This window comes from Pongo abelii, chromosome 7 (genome assembly GCF_028885655.2).
Source record: "Pongo abelii isolate AG06213 chromosome 7, NHGRI_mPonAbe1-v2.0_pri, whole genome shotgun sequence".
Classification (NCBI taxonomy): Eukaryota; Metazoa; Chordata; class Mammalia; order Primates; family Hominidae; genus Pongo; species Pongo abelii.
This window is the reverse complement of record NC_071992.2, coordinates 120079102-120093441: the sequence shown is the minus strand read 5'-3', so window position 1 is coordinate 120093441 and position 14340 is coordinate 120079102. Positions and strand designations below refer to the sequence as shown.

The following is a 14340-nucleotide window of genomic DNA, read 5'->3' as shown; positions in this document are numbered from 1 at the left end:
ACTTCCTGGAATTGAAATAGTCAGATAGTTAACTGGCACTGCCAGGGTTGCAGGGTATTCTTGGGTGTTCAAATATTCTGGTAAATTAAAAATCATCGTAAATGCTTTAGGTTAATGACCTAGTCTCATAAAATACATTTAATGTAAAAACTAATGGACAAAATTTAACTTTATTTTGACAACAAAAAACCATTTGCTAAGAGTCCTCTTGTTGAGATGTAAAAAGGATAGACTTTGGAGTCTGGAAACCTGAGGTAAGAAAAACTCTCACTAGTTGAGTAAATTTGAGCAGATCACTTAATCTGTAAAAGGCTTCTTATAAAAAAATGGATAATAATAACTTTTTTTGCAAGGCCTAGAACTAAGACATATGTGGTATCTGGCATAATGTAAGTAAATGTAGCCTGTATTATTACTGTATTATTAAAACTTGGTGATACAACAGTATTCTTACTATAAACATCAAATATGACTATTATTGGGTTAAGAGATTATCTGCTAATTGATTTTTATTTGTTTAGACGCACTTGAAACTTAATGCTGAAACATTCTTATCTAGTTAATTTTGCAAAGGAGAATTTTCTAATCACAGATACTAGCAAATTTCATAAAGCCTTAGAAAGATGATTATTTTATATGAACCACTTGCTATGTCTTAAAGAATAATTACCTAATAAACAATCCACCACGAATGACAATTCATTGCAAGTATTAGATAGATATAAACATTTTGGCCAAGATAAACTGAGTGGCAACAGAGCATAAACAGTAGATCCGATATAAGTGATCTATTGATTGTTTTTTTCCGAAACCTTTCAGTATCTAGCTATCCATTTTTAATAATTGACTCTTCTTCAAACGTAAAGAAATTATTTCTAAGGCTCCACAAAATTTTAGTCAAATCCATTAACCTAGCAACATATATTCAAATTAGGTGAGAATTAGCCTTTCTTAGTCCACTTTAACTTTCTATCTTGTTAGATAAACTCTCAATTATCAAAAAGCATACAATTAAATTCTTCTAAAAATCGCTGCCTTTTCCCAGGAAATATCTATTTAAATAGAGCCATAGGGTTTAATTTTAAAAGAAACATTATTAATGTACAGTGAATTTATTCAAAGACAATTTAGATCATAATATTATTTTTCAAATAAAGTCATTTTAAAATACCAAACATTTTGCCTTAAATGACAATGTTGAAGCCATTGCCTAGAATAGCATTTAAATTAATGGTGTCAACATTATCCATGTTATATCTGTCTATATAATATATACAATATGTACACTATATAATAATATATTGTATACTATATAATACAATAAATGATATATCTATATATATTTTCACAAAATTTATTGAAAGTAAATGTGATCTCAAGGTAAGGTATATATGGAAGGCTTTCATTTTGCTTATATGTTTTTTGGGTATTTATTCATATAAAAATCAAAGTTTCAAGAAATTTTTCAAAGCTATGAAATTGTTCAATAGATACTATACTGCATATGGGGGACTTTTCTCTGATTCTTATAATTTATAATAAAAAAGAAAAGTAGCTGCTATTCTTTCTTTTAAAGTAATTTATTATTGAATATGAAAGCAGTTTTGGTAATATATTTCTTTTTTGTTTTTGCTCATGGGATTATTATATCATCTAAATTCAAATGGAAAACTGTAAGTTTTAACTCTAGCAGTAGTAAGGGCAATAATGTAATCATTAAGAGCCAATGCTCTGGAATGGGACTGAATCATTTGAATTCTGGCTACACAGATTATTAGGTTTGTGATCTTGGATCAATTGCTTCTATGAGTCTCAGTTTTTCATCTGTTAAAATATGGATAATAATTGTGCCTATCTCCAAGGCTTGCTGCAACGATTAAAAAAGATAACGCGTGTAAAGCACTTAGCACAATATCTGACACATAACAAGTGATAACAAATGATGACAATGATAATGAAGATGATGATGATTAAACAGTAGCCAAAGACTGGCTTGTGTAAATTTCAGGAATATCTTTAGCTAAATAATATTAGGTAGAAATACTTAATAAATATATTAAGACTATTCTAAGCTACAAAAACATAATTATTTTTACATATATCCAAGAGATCTGCTTCAGAAAATATGTTTATAAAGCAAAATTAAAATATTAAACCCAACTTTACCACTGACTCCTAGTATGTCCTCAGGCTTCACCTTCCCCATTTGGCCAGGTTCATCCATATCCCATCACCTAATAGGGAAATACTGATTCCCAACTGCAGGATGAATAATATCTTTATCTCAGCAGGAAATATATGACACTTCTTGGCTGACATAGAACATGCCTCATTTTTAATATTTGTCTTAGAACCTTATCCTGACATCCAAAGCCACCTGGTACTCATGTATCCCATGCTTTCCTGATTGGTTTTTTTCCAATTTGCTTTTCTTTCATATCTGAAACCTAACTGCTTACTTGGCTTTTCAATTTCAGTAGTTAGGATTCTGATTTTGTCTACTCTAGCCTTTGTCTTTTTAGGTCTGTCATGATGTCTAGTCTTGTTGCTATGATTCATAGGTGCATACAGGCTTTAATTTGTTTAGTTTTTAAAAGACAGGTTAGCATGGTGTGCACTGTGCATATCTTTATCTGAGACTTCTCAGATCATCCAATTTGCTGAGCTAAAATTTTAGATATGCAAAATTTAAGGAAAGATTCCCCATACTGTAGTTTTATGCCTTTTTTCACAGCGTTATAATAGTGTAAAGGTTTTATGCCTTTTATTCACACACAGCCCTATGACAAGAGATAGTGTGTGTGTAATTCATCACACATGACCTCTTGTCATAGGGCTGTGTGTGTGTGTGTATATATATAATATATATATGTGCACGTGTATGTAAATGTGTTCATGTTTAATTTTCAAACCCCCTATTAGACTACAAACTCCTGAAGGCCAGCACAGTATCTTCCTCATCTTTGTGTGTCTCTTAGCACCTAAGAGTCAAAGATTTAACTTAATTTAAACTCTGAGGTTTAGCCTTCTTACTAGGAAGATAAGAATACACTCCATTTTAAGAATTTTTGAGAAAAATATATTCAAAATAATATATTCAAAATACATAATAGTATGCTTAGCAAATAGCAAAGGCTTATTTCCAATGCCTAAAGCAGAAGGTCATTAAATAGAAGGACACTGAATGGAATAGTTTATACAAAGAAAGAACAGGAATTAGCTAAAGGCTCTAGTTTAATGATGATTCTGCTATCTACTCAAGGCTTGCACCAAATGTATTTCTCTGTTGACTTCTAAGCCACTGAGCGTGTTTACCACTGGGATTAGCTCAGGTTTCTATTACAAATAGACATATGCTTTTAAAAATGAGAAATCTGGACAGTGAGAAAGAATATGAAAAGTATTTTTTATAAATAAAATTTCAGAAGAATACATTTTGAACATATTTAGAATATAACATATTCACATATACAACTCAACCCCCACCCCCAGAAATCTAAGTACTAAACGACTTAATACTAGAGTCAACATTTAAAATGGATAAATGTAGTTTTACTTTTCCTAAAATATGATAAACAAAAGTTATACACTTCAACAATGAGAGAGAAGGTAAATTGTTATTATACCAAGGTAATGAGCTATGAATGTGAGTAAGTAAATTTATTTATTTAGGAAATAGTTGGTGTTGTCTTGGCACTATACAATACATAATGTTTTAAATAATTGGCTTGTATTAGAATATAGCTGATAGATGAACAATGAATGGCCTGTTAACCATTCTCTTTAATGGAACAAAAACAAAGAAGGATAATATCTTAGCTGAAAACTGTGCTCTGATTAAAGATCATTAAAATCTTGGAAGAGAGTAAAGAAGTTTTTCTGGACAACATTTTAATGTTTTGTACATTACTATTAAGAAGATCATGAACTAGAAAAATTTACAGGAAATGATTATTCTTCAGGATGTTCCAGACTCTAAAGAGTTCCTAAGTGGCCTGGAAAAGTTAATGTTCTTCCTATATATCTAACATTAGTGGAAAGTAACAGTGTATCTGCAGAGCTCTATTGAAAAGAAGGCTATTATTAAAGTGTTAGAATGATATATTAGAATAATATACTTAAAAAAACAAATTACAATTTCTAAAATCAGTTTCATTTTCTCCAGTACTCATTTGAAGTTCTTAAGTTAGGCCATTTCCAACTCTGATTTTGCTAAAGCACCTCAAGAACTCTGGTTGTTTGATCTTCAGACAAAAGATGGAGGCAGGATTATGAATTTCCTTAAATATCACTTGTCTTCAATAAATCTCACCAGATAACCATTTATTCTATAAAACAATAATCAAAAAATTAATTATTGCAAAATACTGACTGGATAATATAGAAGCCCAATTTTGAAGAAAAACAAGTCTCATGCTATCGAGAAGTACGTGGATACCCGAATGCCATATTCAAGAAAGAAATACTGAGTTAATCAAAAGATAGGAGAGGGGAAAGAAAACTAAGGCAAACATAATCTTTGGAAGATAAAAGTTAGGCTGAAGTTCTGGGCAGGGCTCTTGGTATCAATCTAGGGGAGGTAGAGGAAAGAAGAGGGCAGAGGGAATTCTGGCACTGCAGTCATTAAATAACCATGTGCATTTTCGTCATCCTGTTTTTATTTCATATCATAATCGAAAGAAAATAGTTGTTGCTCTTTGATAGTAACACAATTGCAGGTACTTTTTCTTTGAGGAGCTACTTCCAGATGATGTTTTTCTCTGTCCTACCCAAGGCTCTTATCAGTGCCTGATCTCAATGCTGAATTGTATAAAAAATAAATAAAAATAAATTGCCTAAAAATTAAAAAATGTACTTGTCAGAGATAATTTTGTTTAGCTATGACTTCTAAAGAGGGTATTGTGTGATAATGGTCTCAAATTGGGAGGAGAGGGCAGTGAGAAAAGGCCAAAGACATTTGAGGACTTATTTAAGATTTAGTCTTGTAAACAATATTCTGCAAATGAAACCCCAGCTTGAAAGATTTCTGATAGCTGCAGAGCTCAAAAGGAAGGAGTCTGCAGTAAAGCTGAGCCTAATGAACATCATGCCTCAGTCTGGAAAGGAGTCTAGAATATAAAATTTTCATTGGAGACTGAGGCACTGAATTTTCTCCCTTGTTGGTCTTCAGGCCTGCTGGCCTCTTCAGTTTGGTATAGTAATTAAACTAGCTACAATTATTATTTGTATACCCTGTGAAACGTACTGTTGTAAATAATATATGTGGATTATTTTATTTAATTCTCCCAAACCTTATGAGGTCACCTTTGTGATAGCTGGAGTCAGAAGGAAGTACAGTTAGGTAGGATGAGCCATACTCAACACCCTCTCCATTAAATAGGTCTAGTCATCTTCTAAGGCACAGTTTAAGATGTCACCTCCTCTGTGAAGTCCTCCTTAACTCCTTCAAAGAGAAGCACTGCTTCGAATGTTCCTCAACTACTTTACTCATGCCTTTATTATAGTTTTATCATGTGGTATTATGTGTACTTCTCCCTTGTCCATCCATCTATCCATGTATCAATCATCTATCTAGCTATTTATCCATCTATTTGTAATGTACCCACCCCACTAGATTATAAACTCCCAGAGGATAATGACTTTTGTTGATTTTAGTAATCTTATTATCTATATCTGGGCCTGGCATTTAGAAGGAACTCAATGAATGTTTAATGATCAAAATGAATGGAATGATTTAGCTTTATCTGGGCTATATACTGAAGTATTATTCCATTAGGAAGTATCAAATCAGTGTACAAGATACTGCATTGATAGCTGTATAGAGTTTAGTCACCTAATTATTTCATTATCTGTGGTGGGTATAGGCAGTGCTGTTACAGTAAATGTTTAACAAATAGCTTTCTGGGGAAAAAAAATTCCAATTTACAGAGTTTTCTGATTTCCGTGATATAAATACTCCCATTATGGCTGATTTCAAGTTACCAAGTGGTCACTGAACAGGCAGTTGGGCACACCACTGGTTGTGGGGTTTCGGAATACAGGCTTTGTTTACAGGGCTCACTAAGACTCCTTAGGAGAGAATGAGTAAGGGAAAATAAATATTTACTATGTATCAAGACTTGTGATCTCATTTAAAGCTCACCTTGGACCTGTGAAGAAGGTATTTCCTCCATTCTATAGATCTAGAAACAGACTCATTCAGGGAAGTCTTTGAAATATGACATAGCAAGAACAGCTTAAAGTAAAAAGCTGCAGTCAAAGAAAGGGTAGCCATTAGCATGTATGCCAAGACTTACTAATGAACCAGCTCTCGCTTGATATGAAGGAAATTTATGAGGTGAATAATTTTTCCCAGAGAATTTACAGAGGAAGAATTATTGCCAGTAGTCAATTATGACTTTCCCTAAGGCTTGGCTTTGTGGGAACTCAATGTCTATTAGTAATCAGCTTCTCCTTGAGAAACAATCTTAATTTACTTCTATTGATTTCTCAGTTTTCAAAGATAGAAGTGCCAGCACTGCAATGAAACCCCAGGTTTAGAGATCTCAGGTAGCTGCAAAGCTTATGCTTTTGCCCTTAACAAATGAATTTACCATGTTCTTCAAGAGAATCAACAACTCTTAAGCCATTCTATCATGTACTAAAACTGTTCTCAAAAAAAAAAAAAAAAAAACCCACTAGAACAAAATTCCCCAATAACATCCTAATTTACCAGTCAGTGGTATCGTTTTAGGTTTTTTCTTTTCCCTCTCTTCTTGAAAATTTCCCATAATGACTTCTTAGATAATGCCACTCAGGGTTTCTACTCTATGTCCCTGAGTGTTACTTTTTAATCTCCTTTCCCAGCTTTGTTTTCCCTAACCTGATTTTAAATTATATTTTCTCAAAGTTCCCATCTTTAGCCTTCTTTTAACTATAATATATTACCCCAGGATCATATAATCCATTATGTACCCATTTTAATTACCAAGTAATGACTAATAAAATCCTTATTCTCACCTCTCCCAAGCTTCAGATCTGTATTTCCAGATACTGACAGGACATCTCCTGTACTTCCTTTTGCTGGCACATCAAATTCAATATAGCTCAAATCAAATTTATTCTTTTACCCTAAACCAGCTCTCCTTGTACCTCTTATGTTCCCTGCACTGTAGGCTCAATATCCAACTAAAACCTAGATAAGCTGTGAATTATCTTTGACTCCTCCTTCCCCAGTATCCTCCATTCTAATCAGTCAAGAAATATTACTTCGTCATTTAATGGAAACAAATATTACCTAAATATTTAGCTATCGGGGGTTATGAATGGGTCCTTGGTCTTTCCTTTTGGTAACTAGAGTATTTAATACCTATTTATTTGTGGCAGTTGCTGCTGAATGCCTACTCAATATTCCCTCTCCCACTTTGGTCTTTATTAAAAGAATCCACAGATTTTAATGACAACAAAACAAAACAACTTCATTTTCTACCTTGTATGTAAGGTGATCATTTGATGTGAGTGTGACCTCTGAAATATAAGCAGGAATCTAGGGGTGGGGTTTAGGGAGAGCTACTATGTATGTGATTACAGTGAGCTAACATAGCTGGTATGACCATATGTCTTTCCCTTTTCTTTTTTCTTTCTTATTGGAGTTCAAACCCAAGCCTACAGCTACAGCAGGCATTCTGTGATGATAGGGATGAATGTCTTACTCTAAGAAAAGAGAATAGGAAGACAGAGTGCTTGGGTCTTAAGTAATAGTACCAGCCCTGGGCTGTTTGGATTTCTTGTTGTGTGAAGTAAAATTCTTTGTTTATTCAGATAATTTTGTCAGGTGTTTTGTTATAAACAGCTGAGTGCAAACATGACTGATACACTTGTCTGAATGCAAATTCTTCCTGGTCTGTGTCAGAAAAAAATTTCTGACCTCATAGTATAAACATATTCCCTAAGCAACAATATTGATGAAAATCATAATAGTCATCTAATTTTGATAAGAGGCAGTATACCATAATAACCAAGGGATTAAGAGCTGAAAGATATGGGTGTGTAACTGCTCTTCCACTTACTAGGAGCTACACAATCTTAAGAAATTCTCTTAACTTCTTTAAGTCTGCTTCTAGATTCATATTGTGGAGACAATACCTTCTTAATAGGACCAATATGAGTTTTAAATGAGATCACAGGTCTTGACATATAGTAAGTATTTACCATGATAATTAACTAGACATAGTCCACGATGAAATAAAAGAAACTGTAGATTATGATACTAAATATTCACCATCATTAAGCCATAAGCTCAAAAATTTTACCTTGACTTGAAAAAAAACATGAAAATGGCTATGAATACTTTATAAATAGGTTCCTAATTGCATGTCTCACATAAAACAAAAAACAAAAGGGCATTGTCCTTTGACGCTAGATTGGTTTATTTACTTAGAGTGGGATAATACCAAACCTGCCTTGGAAGTTCAGGTTTATTCATTCTTGAAACTGTTCTACTTGAGTTAGTTTTGTTTTTTGTTTTTTTTTTTTTTTTTGAGACAGAGTCTTGCTCAATCACCCAGGCTGAAGTGCAGTGGCGCGATCTCGACTCACTGCAACCTCCGCCTCCCAGGTTCAAGCAATTCTCCTGCCTCAGCCTCCCAAGTAGCTGGGATTACAGGTGCCTGCCACCACACCCGGCTAATTTTTGTATTTTTAGTAGAGATGGTGTTTCACCATGTTGGCCAGAGTGGTCTTGAACTCCTGACGTCAAGTGATCCACCCGCCTCGGCCTCCCAAAGTGCTGGGATTACAGGCATGAGCCACCACGCCCAGTCACAGTTAGTTTTTATAACTATGTTTATACTTGATACTAAGGAAAGTTAAACTGAGGACAGTAACAATCTATCACCATAACACGTTATTAATAATAATTAAAATGTAAATACTTTTTATAGTTTACAAACAACTTTCAAATATCTTATATATAGTTTTCTTTTTCACATCTGATAAAACAGCTTTTTAACCTTTTACAGATAATATATAACATTAACACTTAGCTGTGTATTGATATAGATGTAACCACATAAAATAAACATTTTTTCAATAGCTTTAGTCTTAGATTTATTTGTAAGCCCTTTATTATTCAGTAATAGCTCAAACTCATGTCATCTGAAATATCTGCCTCAGTCAAGAAGTGTTTCAAAGTCTGTTTTTCTCAGACCCTTACATATATTAATAGTAATATTCTAATACATACATCTCATGTCTATCCAAGCCCCAGAGGGTAGAACAAAATGCCTGCTGCTAATCTAAACCAATGCGCCCAGTTTAAAGCCCTTATGTTTTTATTATGACTAAATGCTTCTCCAAGCCCTCAGATCAGAAACCCATAAGATCTAGCTAGAATTAAGAAAAATCATAAAGAAACCGTTACTAGCCATAAGAATTCCTGGCACATGGCCCTTTGTGACCATCTTTAAACATTATATGGATTATATGATTTTTATGAATGTTTAAAGAATTTTATCTCATTGATTGGGATATAGGGTATAGAAATTACAGATATCATGTGGCAAGCTAGCATCCCAAAAGTTGCAACAGAAATAAGACATGAGAACACAGCAGTAGGACCAATGCCCTGGGAATCTGAAGCAGGCAGAAACACAACAAAAACATATGAGCTGGAGACAGGAAATAAGGTTCCCTTTCAATTATTAGTACTTTAGAAGGTAATAGCATAACTTTAAGTACTTGTGCTGAAAAGAGTCAAGGCTAAATAATAGCCTGAATAACTACGTAATGTTAAAAAACCTGAAGGGGCCTGAGAATTCCTCTGATCTATCAAATTCAGGGATAGAGCAAATATAATGATATTCTGTTGGAAGTCTGAAGAGGCCCACTACTCTTGTTCCCTGTGTGAGAAGACAGAGAAGCATCAACTGGGCTTACAGAAAGACCATTTGGGATGGAGCCAACAGTCAAAGCAGGGCCAAAAACTAACAATTACCTCTTGCTTGGACTACTACAATAGCCTCCTAATGGGACTCTTTGTCTGTAATGTTCTTTTCAAACGCATCTTAAGTATATCATCAGAGTTACCTTCTAAAAGCACAAATTTGTTCATATCAGCAACTTCCTCAAAAATCTTCCAAACCTATCATTCTGTATGGGTTGTATAAAATATGGAAAAATAATATAGAACATAAGTAATACAGATATTAAAATATTAAAAGAATATAGATATATAGATGTTAACATATAAGATATAGACATTAAAATAATATGGGTATTTAAAATAATATAAAAATATAAACATAAAATTAAAATGTAGTAGAACATTCTATATTTTTAACTGAGAGATTCAAAGTTCTCCACAATCTTGTCCCAGCCAACTTTTCTATTCTTTTCCGAATACATATCCCCATTTGTTGTATATTTCCACACTAAAGAACTATTAGCTCTTTCTTAAACATGGCTTGTGCTCGTGTAACACCATAACTTTGTTTAAGCTCTCTCTTCAGCCTGACAAGTCCTTCACTTCATGTGTTCTATTCTATTCTATTCCCAGATTTCTCCCAGCAAAATGAATATTTCTTTTGCTATTCTTCCTTTGTATGTGTACTTTTAAAAATTATATCACTCAACACAGCCTATTTTGTACCATCATTACTTATGTACATGCGTTTCTCTAATTTGATAGTGAACTCTTGGATTGAAAGGATATGCTAGCCAGCCTTCCTCCATTCTTTCCCTCTCTCCTTCCTTTAATTCTCTTTCTCCTTTTCTTTTTTCCCCTCTTCATCCCCTTTCTCTTCCTTCCTTTATTCCTTCTTTACTCACTATTTCCTTCATTTTATTGTTATTCATGTGATTATTTCTCTGGCATTTCCTTTCTTTAATGTTGCAGAACCAGAATCCAGAATTACAGCTGATGAGCTTCAGCAATACCCGAGGTATGAAGTTCTTACTTGCAGGTAAGAGAGAGAGAATGAATGACCACTGAATGACCACTGAAATTGAAAAAAAAATATTCAAATGTCTTAAAAAACAGAGAGGGAAAGAAGACTTATATATCCACTTTTTTTTTGTTTGTTTTTTGTTCAAGAGAACAGCCCAGGAAAGTTACCTGGTACTGAACCACACATTTGGTTATTTACTCATCACTGAATCATTCACAAATTCACCATATTTTAAAGCTAAAAGATACCTCAGAGAGAATGTAATCTAGCTTTCTCATTTTATAGATGAGAAAATTGAGAAATAGAGAAGTGATTAAGATTATACAACTTGTTATTATAAGATCTATTTCTTTTCATTAAACTTTTTTTCACTTTTATTGTCAAATTTGTTTTTACTTTTAATTAAAAGTGATAATTTGTATTCATTTTAATGGGACACGGGGCAAGCAAGTTTAGAACTGATTTCTTTTGAAAATATTCATATTGTTTTCAACTTTAGGGATATGCTTAAAATAAAGATTTTCAGCCTTTTTTGAAATTTTGAAAAATCTATGTAAAATGACCTAAATAATCAGAATACAAAACAGCATTAAAATAACACTACTTGTAAGTATAATTGGATGGATTTTAACAAAGTAAAACTTTGACAATAATATCATATTAACTAAGTTGAATAAAAACATGTTTTATGTTCTATTGAATAAAAGCATGTCTTATGTTCTATTGAAATAAGCCCTTTAAACTCATTTAAAATTTAGGTGATTTTATTTTTTGGCAGAAAATCGAAAAGGGCTTAAGACGTAACATGTTCTTATGTGACTGGACCCTGGAGACTGTTGGCCTTGTTTGTAAGCATTCCGAGTCATAAAAATGACCTGAAAATGGCCAATCATAAAATCACAGCCATTTCTTTGTTACTCAGGAAGTTATACTGAGGTAGTAAGTTTTGATTCATCCATCAGAATGAAGTTCAACTGTAAGTTAGTTTTTATTACTCCTACCTCCCATGTTATAATAAATACTAAAAAATAACTACGATTAATGGACACTCCCATGTGCTAGGCCTAGTACTATAGAGATGTTTCCATTCTCTGAAGTTATCACCAAAGTCCCTTCCTTCATATGAAATATATTCCAAGGTTAACTATATTATTTCCAGACTGGAGTATTATTTTACGATCTTCAAAACTGATGCAATAGAACTAATCAAATTTCCAAATGTTTAATAAAAGATTATATTTATTTTGCTAATAAATGATATCTGTAATCCTTCCAACTAAAGAAAAATTACAGCTGAATTTTGTGCAGATGAACAAAGCCATCACATAACAAAATTGTAGATATATTTGTATTATAATTAGCTGAACTAAATTGAAGTTATACATGTGGATGGTTCCATGTTACCCTGGATGACTGACTTTATTGACTAAAGGTTTTTACACAAGTGTCAATTCAAACTTAATTATCAATTACTTCATGTAAAATATGCAAAACATTACACACATAAATTTATTCTCTAAGTCATAGTTATTATGGCACAAGTTCATTAAAAATTATACAGATTCAGGCATTTGTGAGATCATGTCTAGTAGAGAGCCTTACACTGATCAGAGAGTACTCAATCAATGAATGAAACATTAGAATTGAAAGAAATAAAATATAGAAAATATATTTCAAATCTAATTTTAAAACTAGGCTCTGAGATTAAATAATTTACTTAATTAATGATGAGACTGATTAAAACCCAAATGTTAATTCATAGTGGTGTTTTCAATGCTGCCTCCAAAGTACCACGTATTTGTTTAACACTTTATAAGGTTCCTTCAATTTGTAGATAGAAAAAACTTGAGTTGTGAAGAACTATTGGGCAACTTATCCAAAGTCTTATTACATGAATGGCATAACCAAAGTTAGAAGCCCAATCTTCTCATTCTTTCTCAGTATTCTTTCCACTATTATTATCTCTAGATGGAAATCAATAATTGTATGCCCATTAGAAAACATGCTTTTGACTATTACGTAATAATCTACCTATATCTTCTTCTAAAAATCATATTTTGTTCTTATATTGATACAAAATGCTTAAAATTCACCTTCTTTAGAATCTTTTTCAAACTATCCTGTCCTACTTCTCTCAGCATCCACATCCATGTTCATTCACTAAAATTAATCCCATTGAGTGCTTATTGTGGCCAAGGCAAAGTACATGCTACTGAGAGACTACAAAGATGAATAATATAGTCACCGTTCTCAAGAAGTGTGTAGTTTAATATAGAAGACATAAATATTCCACATATAAAACAGAATATATGTATTTTATGTGGTAATGCCATGGTTGGTTCAGAAGGTATATATGTTTTCACCTATCTGTTCTTTTCCATATTCTTTCACTTCATATATATATATATATATATATATATATATAATGCTTAATCCTTTCAGTTATATGAAATTTGATTGGAAAGAATGTATCTGCTCTATTTGATCACATTTTCTTCCTTCTTTTCCCATATCCTCCCTGATTTTATAAAGCGAGACCTTTCCCTTCTGTGGTCTACTATAATTCATTCCCTGTAGAATATTCTAGCTGTTAACAAGCTAGCAACTCTGGAGCCTTGATGAAAGCAAAGATGAAGTCATATGTTTATTATTATTATTTTTTATTTTGCTGAAGGTAAAAGGAAATGTTTCTCCTTCATATTCTTAGGTAATTACAGGAGGGTACTGCACTCTTGGCAATGGCAGCTATTCTCCACAGATTGACCCTGTTGCTACTACTTGCAAGCTACCTGCAAGTAGCTGCGTGCAACTTATCTACAATTCTTTCTTTGTCAGTTTTTAGAAACTTTATGTTACTAAAAAGGGAGAAGTTAAAATTTTTGCTATAATTCTACAGTGTTCTATAATATACAAGTTGCTGTTTTTGTCATCTCAAATGACTTTTTTTTTTACATAATACTGCCACACTGGAAGACTTACTCATAATTAAAAATAGTCTTTTTATATTTTCTGGCTTAAAATGTGAATATATGGTAAAAGGTAGCAATTCACAAATACATCTAAAGGAAAGGGACCCATGCTTGAATATCAGCATAAAATTATGGCTACGCAAGTCATATTTAAATGTGGTTTTCATGGCTAAGACAGCTAATTTTTAAGATGCATTTGCAAACACAAAACCAAAATATTTTATCCCTTAGGATTTGAGAAGGTAGTTGTAAAAATAGGAATAGAGAAAAGTAATAAAATCAAAAAAGAAATAAAAAGTTCAAAGCAAAACAGCTACAGTTAGTTGCCTAAAAATCCCTATTCACATTATAATAAAATATGCTTTCATAATGCAATAAAGTTTTAATTTAAAAGATCATTAGCTACTTTGTAGAGATGTGTTATAGACTGAATTGTGTTCCTTCCA

At 32.6% G+C, this 14340-nt stretch overlaps 1 protein-coding gene across 48 annotated transcripts in view; it reads right to left on the bottom strand.

The window, feature by feature from the left end:
* The window catches only part of RIMS2 (regulating synaptic membrane exocytosis 2), a 773441-nt gene that overhangs the window by 167416 nt on the left and 591685 nt on the right, over positions 1 to 14340 (bottom strand). The gene's annotated exons all lie outside the window — the stretch shown is intronic.